This window comes from Rhipicephalus microplus, chromosome 8, assembly GCF_043290135.1.
Source record: "Rhipicephalus microplus isolate Deutch F79 chromosome 8, USDA_Rmic, whole genome shotgun sequence".
NCBI classification, from domain to species: Eukaryota; Metazoa; Arthropoda; class Arachnida; order Ixodida; family Ixodidae; genus Rhipicephalus; species Rhipicephalus microplus.
Genome location: NC_134707.1, coordinates 55,789,288 through 55,801,372, shown reverse-complemented (window position 1 = coordinate 55,801,372; position 12,085 = coordinate 55,789,288). Strand labels below are relative to the sequence as shown.

General features: G+C 45.9%; 1 protein-coding gene across 2 annotated transcripts in view; it reads right to left on the bottom strand.

Annotated features, from left to right (window-relative positions):
- inaE (inactivation no afterpotential E) overlaps positions 1 to 12,085 on the bottom strand; it is a 220,185-nt gene that overhangs the window by 148,790 nt on the left and 59,310 nt on the right. The gene's annotated exons all lie outside the window — the stretch shown is intronic.

The following is a 12,085-nucleotide window of genomic DNA, read 5'->3' as shown; positions in this document are numbered from 1 at the left end:
ACAAGAGAAGACTGAGCGAAGCGCTCCTCGTGCTTTGAAAAATAGGCCTTATTTCCCCCGCCGCATTCTCTTTGTATTTCTTTTGTGTGTGTGTTTGTGATAAATGCGATGTAAATTCAGCCACTCCATTTGACAGAGCTCGCCGCAGAGCTCGAAAAGAGGAGGACGAGGAGGAGGATTGAAAGAGGAAGGACAGGGAGGTTGGAAAACATTTTTGTCGCGAGAATGCGGGCTCGTAAATGTCGCCGTACCACGCGACAGCGCTGGCGAAGAAGAACTTATACATGCGTGTCACGCACGTGAACTCCGTGTGCGAAACAGGTTGCTCTAAACCACTTCACGTTATCGCACATTTCGCCTGTCGCGTCGCTGGCACGGAGGCGACCGCGCACACGCTAGCGAAGACTTGCATGCCAACAAAACCGTCCCGAAGTATCACTTTTGACAGAAGAAGCTCTTGTAAAAGAGCAATCTTCAAAGTTGTAGTACTCTTTCACGCGAAGCATTTTGTATATGAACTAAAGTGGCTTTTCAGCGCCTGCTTTTGGGCAAGCATCAAAAGAAAACGCTTTACGAGTAGTGAAGCTCGCTGGCCAAGTTGGTGAATGATAATGGTAAGAACAGCGCGAACGCGAAGTACGGGACGAAGATTGAACACGGCGCTCGTGTTGTATCTGTTCCTTCTTCGTTCAGTGTTTTACGTACGCGCTACCGCTACCATCATTTTCCGAGCTAAAACATGAGAGGCCTGTAGCCGTGCGAAGAAAAACGCACAAGCTGTCATTTCACGTGATAACGAGTACGAAGCAAATTATTATTTGTGTAACAAAGACTATAATTTGTCTGAGGCTTGCCGTAATAATATTGATGATATCAGTCCCATCTGTCGCCGGTATTCACTAAATGATGACCACTGCATGGCTTTGTGATTTTATTTATTTATTTGTTTAAAAATACTTGCTGCGCCCGAGGGCATTATAGAAGGAGGGAAATATACAGCGTAGCATATGCTTACACAAGAAGAACTATACACAAACAAGGTGAACACAAAAACAAATCATGAAAAAAATGTACCTATGGGTGTAGCAGTATGTCCATGAAAGCGATCTGAAAATATGTTGCGATTGCATGAGTACTGTGACTGTCAAATGCTCTACTAAATATGACTAATCCCCCTTCAGTAAATTTGAAGATAGGTCACTCTCTCTTTCTCTTTCCTTTTTTTTTCTCTCTATTTGTGTCTAACGCATATTCTCGTACAGACGTTTTCGACAACAAATCACCTTCCTTAATAACACGCTCGGCCTCTCGAAGCAAACACGTTGGTCTCAACTTAAAGCATTTTCTTTTTTTTTTTTAGTTTTACCCATATCATAACGGCTTTTCTCCACATTTTCGCCACGATCATTTCACCTATTCGGTACATTTGACGTCAATGCTATGAAGCCACGACGGGTGGAGAGCGTCGCGTGTCATCCGCGACAGTTAACGAGTAAATTCCATCTGCTCTCCCACAGAACGGTTAACAAACAAACTAGAGAAGTTCATCTCCACCGTCAGAAGGATTTGTTGTTCCCCAGAGTTTTATTCACCTTTTCTTTTTACAGCAAAGATCCTTACTGGCAGGTATTACTGGATCACTTGCTCGTACAAAAGAAGCGCAGAACGACGCCTCCTGGCACTCTTCACCCCCTCGCCACCACCAATGAGTCTTTCAAAAGTGCCGCCATACACGGCAATGGCACTTCCCGCCTAAAATATCCCTAGATTTTCCCATTTCACCTGCGTAGGAACAAGTGATTTTTGTTCCCGATCTTGTCTCACCCGCAGCTGGCGTTTGCCACTCTGTTCTTTCTGCCTTACGAGAGATAAAACGCCACGTACAGTTGCGCTCAATACAACTTGCAACACAGCAGTGCGTGCTCTCACGAGTTCAAAGACTGCGAGTGGCTTCCATTAGCCATTTTTTTATTACCAAATGGGGTTCTCTCAATTGGTTCTGAGCCTAAACAAGACAATATTTAGTTGTCGAAAAAAAAAGACTATAGTTGAAGGGAGTTGCACTCCCGCGTTGCAAGTCCTATTGAGCGCCACTGTACGTTTAAGTACATTATTAGCCACGCAGCTTTGAGTGGACAGTAGACACTTTCAGCTGAGCGCGCGGCGCAGCTCTGCACACCCAGGCTACCAGCCATTCCCAATGGCAGGATACGCCCGCAGTGTTGTTGCGGATGCACAACTAAAGCTTCATGCGAACACGCTGCGCCTTTATCATCCCTCGAATCCCTCGCCATTAGTCCGGGGAACGCGGCCCCATACATTTCACCAAGCGCTGGAAGAAAAAAAAAATGGGCGCGTATCTGCGCGCTTCGCTGCAAATGTCGTCGAAAGATGATAGTCGTCTGCCAGTTATACTACATGACTCCTGGTCTCATCCGCGTCAACTCGGGATCCTGTTTTCGCACCATTTTCATCCTGCCAAGTGGCAGCTCTGCATCGTCGACAGAGGGCTTTTTCGAGCATCGATTCGCATCTTCAGCGCAGCCTAAGAAACACCTAAGGGTCTTAAGAATTCCAAATATATGTATTTTTTTAGTAATGGAACACCCCCTCTGAGGCATACGTATTCATGTTGCACCTCAGATCTGCGTAATATTTGCTTTTTGATCAATAATTTCACAAGTATGAGCACAGCCACCACACAAAAAATACAAAAGAACACAGAGACGAAAATTTCTGTGTTCTAGTATTTCTCCAAAAACAATCATCTTTAAAAAGATAGAAGGAATATGGCTACTAAAAGAAGCAAAAGCCACGTTAGGCCCCTAAAATAGACCATGCACTGTTAAGCTTTCCATGAACAGTTTAAACTTTATTTTTACAAGTTATTTCTTTATTTTTCATTTAGTAAAGGTATACATCGTCCTACTGCGTGGCCATTTTGTTTGTATATCATTCAAACTTTCAAAAAAAAAGCATTACGACCCGCAGCTGCTGCAAATACCGCCCTATACGTCACAAAAGGCGAGAGAAACACGATATGATTTTGTTGAATGAACATTTATTCAAAGTATTTGCGCGTGGCATTCACCAGTAGACCGGCAGAAAGTCTATTAACAGCGATAAGTATTCGATGGAAAAACGATAAAGCCTTCCACAGCGCGTTTGTTTGGATTGTAGGATAGACATGTTATCAAAACAACATCCTTGAATGTATGCTGTGTTGTATACAGCGCGCTACTGGCGAATCTTGTCCAACAACAAATAAGTGCTAATGATGGTGTAAAGCGTTCATTCTGGTGAGAAGCCGAGCTTTCACAAGTCATTCTGTTTTTTCATGTGTCAGTGGTACCCTGCTTTGCCTTGCGGTATAGCCAGAAGAACAAAAATTATCGACTAGACCAAGTGGGTACGCAGTTACACAAGGCACGCAATCAACCATGACAAATTATCGGACATGTTGTCCGATTGGTAAGCTCGAGGACTCGGATTCGACTTCAGGCACTGTCGGACGCATTTCAGTTGGAACAAAGCGCGAAAAGAAAATGCCATCGATAACTTGTAACTGGGATCTGCTTAAGGGAGAACATTGAGGCATTCTAAAAGGCACATTTGTTTTCGTTTCGTGTTGTCCACCAGCGTATACGAGAGTGGAAGCTTGGGTAATTGGTATGTATAGCCATTTTACCAGCAAAACGCGCGCTGTTGGCCTTCACTCGCAAATCAATGAACCCTTATGTCATCTCAATCTACGCGCGACCCGTTTCTTACGCCAAGGCCCACCGGTTTCCGGGCATCATTATTGATAGGGACCTCTGTGGGAGTCCACATGCGGCCAATATAAAGAAGCGCCTGACCGCTATTTCCGAATTGTTGAAGTTCCTGGCATGAAAGACGTGGAGGATGTCAGCAGACGCAATGATATAACTTTACAGAGCCCTGTTTTTTTTCGGTTTCCTGAGATATACCTTGCCCGTGCTGGGCAATACCTGCAAGACCAATGTTCGTGTTCTACAGGCAGTGCAAGCCCAAGCACTGAGAGTGTGTTTTGGTCTGCCCAGATGTACGTCAACAGAGGCAACAATTGCAATTGTTGGTGACTATCCGATACAAACTCACATTGCTGTAGATGTTCTGAGAACGCACATCAGACACTTTGCACGTGCTCACTGTCATCACTTTGCACTTTTGCCTTCAGAGAGGCGCCAAGCATCGTTCGCTAAAATTATTGTGAAGTACAACGAGAAACTTCCCTCGGGCTTCACTCCTGCATCGAAACCATCCATACCCCATTGGTATCTTATTCGACCCACAGTGCATCTTAGTGTACCAGGGATCCAGAGCAAATCTGAGCTTTCATCGCCCGTGCTGAAACAACTGTCTCTTATTCTTTTGCACGAGAAATATTCAGACAGCGTACATATATATACCAATGGCTCCACGAACCGCCAGTGTTCGTCAGGTGCCGTAGTTGTCCCAGCAAGAGGTGTTACCATCAGCTTTAGAACTGACCACTCCACGGCAACTAGAGCAGCGGAACTAGTTGCTTTGCGCGCTGCACTTTGTGTGGTCAATCGGGAACCACCGCAACAGTGGTCGCTTTTCCCGCAACAGTGGTCGCAACAGTGGTCGCTGACTTCCAACTAGCTTTACTTCACTGGGTCGCAAAATATATATTGGCATGTCGAAAATCACGATAAGAAACAGTAAGATAAAAGACAAGTCAAATTAATGCATCTGCAGTCAAAGCACGTGTGATAGTTCAAAATAGTTGACTGTTGGGCGAATCGGTACTTCGACATAATCACCGTGAGGGCGTAGCTAAACACAACACACAGAAAGAGACAGACGAGGACGTGTGGCAGGTACTCGTGACAGGGCAGTCACCTCGGGAGGAGAGCCCGAAGTCTTTTCTTTACATTGGCCTAATAGCGAAGGGGGGCCGTGCGAACCTTGCCATGAGGCTCCCTACCTTGCCCCCCCCCCCCCTAACATGAGAGGGAACTCTGCGCACGCCTATGGTCGTGCATGCAGCGAAAATCACAGAAATAACTGTTGCACTCTGTGGAACCATCCACAGTCTGCGACAGTGATATTGTTATCTAGACTGGCTGTGGAAGTCTAAATCACACTAAGACGAGTCTTTGTATGGTCTCTGGCTGTAAGTGAATGACCATCCACAGACTGCCGCCAAGCTGTGGAAGTCAAAATCACACAATAACGAGTCTGTGGCTGTCAGTGGATAGTCATCCACACACTGCCACAGACCATCTACAGATCATTCACCGACTCGTCATCGTTTACGTGAACCACGCCACAACTGACAACAAACGTTCAGATGCTCCTAGCATGTCACGAGTTGCAGTCTAGCCATGACGTCGGACTTGTGTCGACACGTCACCGCAAAGCCAGACTCTCGATACCGACATCTAATTTCTAAACTACGAATAACAATATATTCAGCGGATTCCCAAGCACCACGACACACTCTTCAGGGTTATCTACACTGGTGTGTTTATTTAGAGCAACGATCCAAAACTATATGAAATACGTGTTAAGTACTCCTCTTAGAAACCCAACCTGAAGGAGAACGGATATTTTGGGCCTGTTGGTTAAATTACACTGTTATAAGGGTTGCAGCGCAAGCACGAAAGTGCTATAGAAGAAAAGTGAGCGGAAGGCGAGGGACGGAAGGCGATGAACGCGTTGTCCTCTGTGCCTTTCGTTCCTCGCCTTTCGTTCATTTTTCTTCTAGCACTTTCATGCTTGCACTGCAACCCTTATTACATTGAAACCCAACCTGGTCAAAACAACAATCTGGATTTGCCGCACTATAGCTTGCATTGTGATGTCTTATCGTTTACGCAAGTAAAGTCAGGCCCAAATATATACAATTTTTTTTACTGCGAAGCCGCTCATGGCTGAAAAATGCAAAATTAAGGCGGCCTGTGAGTCAGTCAGGGCTCAAAAACTATACTAAAGAGGCAATGTCACCATGCGATATACCTCAAAGTGTAGCCGGCCTTGCACGGTTTTCCTTGTTTTTTGTCGGCATATATGATACTGCGGCAGCCAGAATCGCAAATATGATACTGCGGCAGCCAGAATCGCAGCAGGAAACGTCACCAAACTCATAGTTTGAGGCACACATCTTTTAAATGTGGCTTAAAAATAAAAAAAAGCTACAACATAAGACAGATTTCAGCTAGCGATCAATACCAAGGCCACACAGCTTGACCGCTAGACCATCTGTATACAGAATTGGTTGGTTGGTGGGTTCATCAACATTTTGGCAAAACTCGCTCCGATGGATAGGCCATAATTCGGACATTGTCATGCTTAGTGAACTAATTTACTCAATGAGAGAACGGGTTTAGTTCAGTCTCATTACAGATTAACAATTTATAGTAGCAAGATTACAACTAAAAACTTTACAGTACTAAAATCTGCATACCAAAGACGAAATTCACACAACTTTCAATAACATAATATAGCTACAGCTAACACTGAATTATTTGTGGCTTTCTTAAAAAGTTGGATGCAGCGTTGAAAACGCTCCTGTGGCTAAAACTGAATATGGTTGTACCAAATGAAAGAATCACCAGAAGTACAGTTAATCCCAGACAGTGAGCTTTTATACCTTTTCTTCTTTTCACTCGGGGTGTGCACTGTATGTTTGTCGCTGAAATAAAAAAAACACTTCGCATTCTCTTAAAATCAAAGGGTACACACGAATTGTTGCAGGCGAGTACGGCTTCTATTCCTGTGAGAAAGTCAACGCCAAACGCATTCGGTACATCCGTATACTCCACCGTAGTCGACCACAGCCATTCCCAAACTATGATGTCGTTATTTCGTTTTCCAAGCCTTCCGTAGTACAACTCTTATAAACAGAGAATATTTGCCATAACAAAAAATACGCGGTAGGGGCAGTGGTTCACGTTTAGGCCTCTTTCACGTGTCCTATACACTCCCCCGGCGCCCTACACCTCTTCATACCTAGAGAATGGGCGCGTGTGTGTCAATACGCTCACAGCCACGCACACACACCAAAAATGAGAGACACGTTTCAGTTCAAGCTGAGTGCCATGGGTGGCTTCGTTAAAGCCAGGTGAGGCGCACCTTTTCGTTAGCGACGCACTACAGCTATTCCCGCCAAGATGTTCGTGATCGTGACTGAAAAAGGCTGGCTCCGCGGACCGCTTTCGTGCCTTGTATGTGACTCGAGGGCAGACCGAGAAACGCTGCTGGCTTTGTGAAAGGAAGAGAGAGCGGCATGCGCCAGAGCGGACACCTGACTCGTCTGTACGAGGCCCATGTAGATAGACAAAGGTGTTAGCAAGGCGAGAGCTTTATAACTCTGACGAGTCGAGAGATTCCGCGAGCTTTGTCGAGACGTGAGGATACTTCACGAAACTTCGTTGCTGAAGTGTCGTCTCGCGAAAGCTGAAAAGAGCGTCTTGCGCGGGTTGCTAAGTAATTTGGTACCCAGACCATTTGACCACCTCTTGCGCATGAGCGGTGATGCACTCATATTGATGTGGAAGTAAAAATCAGAGCATGCATGCTCCATTATGGATTCACTGAAGATTTCTCCAAAGCGAAAGTATCCCAACAAGGACTATAGTCTTTATTGGGTACTTTCGATAATCTTCGTAGGGTACTTTCCTTCAAGTATCCCAACAAAGACGATACTCCGTGGATATGCTGTGATTTTTTTTTTGTTCTTCCAAGTCGATTTATTGGTCCTCCCCCACGCACCCCCTTCCCTCAAAGTTTCCAGCAGCTAACGCGATTTCGCACTCCTCCAAGCATCGAAGGCATTGCAAGCTTTTCGCACCTCCCTTGGTATTGCACACCATACGTGCTTGGTCTACTTTTCACCAAGCGACGATGTTGTGTGGTGACGTCATCATGTAAAGTCATGACGATGTCGCCATGTGTAACGATCTTTCACGTCATAATGGTGTTCTAACTTGATCAATATTTTGGATCACTCGTCTTGACACCGACACCGCAGGATGTTGACGCAGACGGTCAGTTTTTTACCGTTTGATGAGGTATCTATCTATCTATCTATCTATCTATCTATCTATCTATCTATCTATCTATCTATCTATCTATCTATCTATCTATCTATCTATCTATCTATCTATCTGCCTGTCTGTCTGTCTGTCTGTCTGTCTGTCTGTCTGTCTGTCTGTCTGTTTGTCTGTCTATCTATCTATCTATCTATCTATCTATCTATCTATCTATCTATCTATCTATCTATCTATCTATCTATCTATCTATCTGTCCATCTATCTGTCCATCTATCTAGAGAAAGCTTACGTTTGGCACTCTCGCGGCCCCCGTCTCCTTAACTTTTAAAGCATACCAACAATTGACTGGGAGGATATTTTATTTTATTCATCAAAAACTCACAGCGTCTTCATAGGCATTGCAGTGGGGGAGGGGGAATACATAAAGCACATAATACAAAGCAGGGGCTACATAGAGAAAATACGGAAACGTGGTCATAACTATATTAGTAGATCACAACAAGGTTATGCCTATACAATAACATCACGCGGCGCCTGAAAAAAAGTCTTAGTATTAGAGTGTGATGGGCACAATGAACAGGTCATTACATAAAATACTTGTGGTGTACGCCATAAAACCCTTTGCTTGAGTCAGGCGCGATCCACACCCGTATGTGGCACCACGGCCCATGAAATGTGGGTATGAGTCACAGGTAATCCACAGTTTGTTTCAAGCCTGCAACGGCAATAACACACTTTTCAAAGATACCTTATGCAATCACACGTTAGAAGTTATGTCTCTGAATATACGGGACAGGCGTCGGCGGCGAGGATCACTCGCTGGATTCCGTGCCAACCGGTCACGCCCTCGCGATCTCCGACGGCAGCGCAGCTCTGGCCGACTGGGTTGGTCCTACGCCACCTCCTGACGCCGGTCTCCTACAACGACGACAGCGCAGCTCTGGCCGACTGGATTAGCCCTACGCCATCTCCTGTCGCCGACAAGAGCTCTCGCCAGTGGTGCCCCGTCCTCCGACTCCTGTGACCGTGTTTCATCTTTCCTATCTCTCTTCTGTCGTCGCTCGCTGTCACTTCGCATCTCTTTCTATATATATACATTTAATCCTATCCTTTTAATCCTTCTTTACCATCATCCCTTGTGAGCTGCAATTGAGGTGTCGCACCAGATGCAGACCGTTACGGGGCTCAGTTTTCTCTTCTTTTCCCTTTTATAACCACAATCTCTCGGCGTCGTCGGTGAGGAAAACATAGGAGATACGATTGTAAATCATAGATCCCCAATTCAACGCAGGAATCCTGCGCGGCAGTCAAGTGTTCACCCACCGAGCTATGTCAGTGCTTAAAGCTTCTTGCAAAAACTGCTGACCCGCAGGAATATGGCGAAAATTGTTTCTTACGAAGTGCACGTCATCACACCCTATAGCGTGCGTTGAGGTGCACATCATAAGTGCACATTGTTCAGTTTTGGTTTTGTCTTGAATAAAAGAATATGATCGTATAGTGGACTACGTGACCAATTTGAATTGGTGAGCCTAAAAAGTTAAGGTGGCGAAGTGCAACTGCTAAACCTTTGCTGATAGCCATCTCGCAACAAAGCAGCACCAAGCCACGCGAAGTGAAACAGCGCCAGAAGTACGAAGATCAGACATAGTTGATTAATATGTGGGGTTTAACGTCCCAAAACAACCATATGATTATGAGAGACGCCGTAGTGGAGGGCTCCGGAAATTTCGACCACCTGGGATTCTTTAATGTGCAACCAAATCTGAGTACACGGGCATAGAACATTTCCACATCCATCGGAAATGCAGCCACCGCAGCCGGGATTCTATCCCGCGACCTGCGGGTCAGCAGCCGAGTATCTTAGCCACTAGACCATCGCGGCGGGGCACGAAGATCGGACAAATTCGTGTACTACCTATCATTCCCATGCTCGCTGGGGCTGCGTGAGGGGGTCCTCCTGAAACAACTACAGGCCGACATGGTGCTCACGCCCGCCCTGGCCCTACACGTGTGCCCCGGACTTTACGAAAGTGCGAAGTGCAGTATGTGTGCGCGAGAACTGGCAACGCTGACACATGTGCTGTGGGGGGGGGGGTGTGACGTGTGTTCGGGGAAACGATCACCGACGCACTACCACCAGACATTGTGAACCGCATAGGCTCGCCCGATCATGATGCGCATCTCAACGCCTTCCAGCGTTTTGCCCTGGCTCGGCAAAGGCGAACGGAGCAAACTCCTAGTAGCTCGCGCTGGGCCTGCCGTCGTTAAGGTCTAGATAGACAGGAGGGTGCGGAACCCTGCGCTGTGCTCCCACCCTCCCCACGCAAAATTGCCCAATACAGTCTATTTCTCTCTCTCGAAAGCACCGTGCATCGAAGCCCCCATAGACACTAGTGTTACAGTTCCCTCTAGTGTATTTATAGAAAACTCTGTCCCGCACCTCACCTGGTTTTGCATTGCATTGCCTTTGCATCCCCTTTGACCCAGCGACTGTGATCGTGTGATCACGTCATAACGACGTCATCGCTTCACAATTTTTGCTGATCTGTGGCTTCACGGTAAGGTCACATGGTAATATTTCGTGTCACTCATGTTGACGCCGACACTACGGGACGCTGACGCCGCCGGCCAATTTTAGGGGCCTTAAAGGGATACTAAAGACAAATAACAATTTACGTCAAAGTGAAACCTCAATGTATAAAAACATCTAAAATGACCATATTATCAACAGCAATGCCCTACTTACCGAGAAATTAAGGTAAATGCACAAGGGTGCATGTGCCACAGTAGGGCATTCTCAAAATGATACCGATGACGTCAGACGAACCACCTTCAATTGATCACTAGTAATCTATCTAGCTGCACTAAATAAAAAACTTTCCGTGTACAAAGAGATGCCATAGAATGCTGCTTTTTAGTTTTTGTTTGATTCATGGAAAAAAGAACCGCCGGACGTTACTATGGGAAATGGCGCGAGTGGTTCAAAAATTAGATTTTCGTGTAGTTAAACTGGACATGTTGTGCCATCTAGCGGGGCTCACTTGAACCAAAACACGTCTGCCATCTCGGAGCCGATGGCAAGATATTGATCAACGGCCTTTGTTGCTGCTGTGACTCCCGCTGATTTCGTTCCCTCTACTAGTGTCGGCGACCACGCAGTAAAGCAGGGCAACGTTGTGCACGGCAACAGTGACGTGAGTCGGCCCGCTTTTTGAGGCGAGCAAATTGAAGTGCGCCAACTCGATGTGGACCAATAAAACGTGATTTGTTTCAAAATAAGCCTTTCCATGTCAATAAAAGTCACAGTACGAGGCTTCTGGAGCGCTATTTCAACAATCAACGTTGACTTATTAGTTGCCTTTAATGTCCCTTCAAGGTCGTGGCTTTTCTGTTGGCGGCGTTGGCATGCGTTGTAACCACGATGGCGATGACGATGATGATCACGGACGACTGGCTCGTGCAGTATATGACGTCTCGATACACTTCACGATCCACTTTGTATGACGAGAAAACAGCAACAACCACCAAGGTAACGTGCAAAGACCTCGTCTTTGTCGACTGGAGGCTAGATCCGATACCACAAAGCAGTATAATGAAAAGAGGAAATGCACAACTCAACACAATCATACGATTTCGGACCAATAAACCTTGTATATAACTCTGCATCACTTTGTCATTCATTTACAAGCGTATGTGAATATCGCGGGCAATTGACAGTACCACCAAATGACCCCACTGCTTTGCCCACTCATCATCATTCACTTCGCGGATATGCTGCGTTTTTTTTTTTTTGCGACTGATAAGGTCCTAAATACGAGAAGCGATTGATAAGGTGACCTCAATACGAGAAAAATGTCGTTTAACCTTCAAATCTTCTTTAGAGAACACATAAAGAGAGCCTGTGACTTTTGCGGAACCGTCAGTCGAGCTGTTGAGCGAAAAGGAAAGAAGGATTACGGACATTACTTCCGCTGCTATGAATACCGCTGCGGCGGCCAGCTCATTATAGTAATTCGATGCGCATGATACGGCCGGTGAAA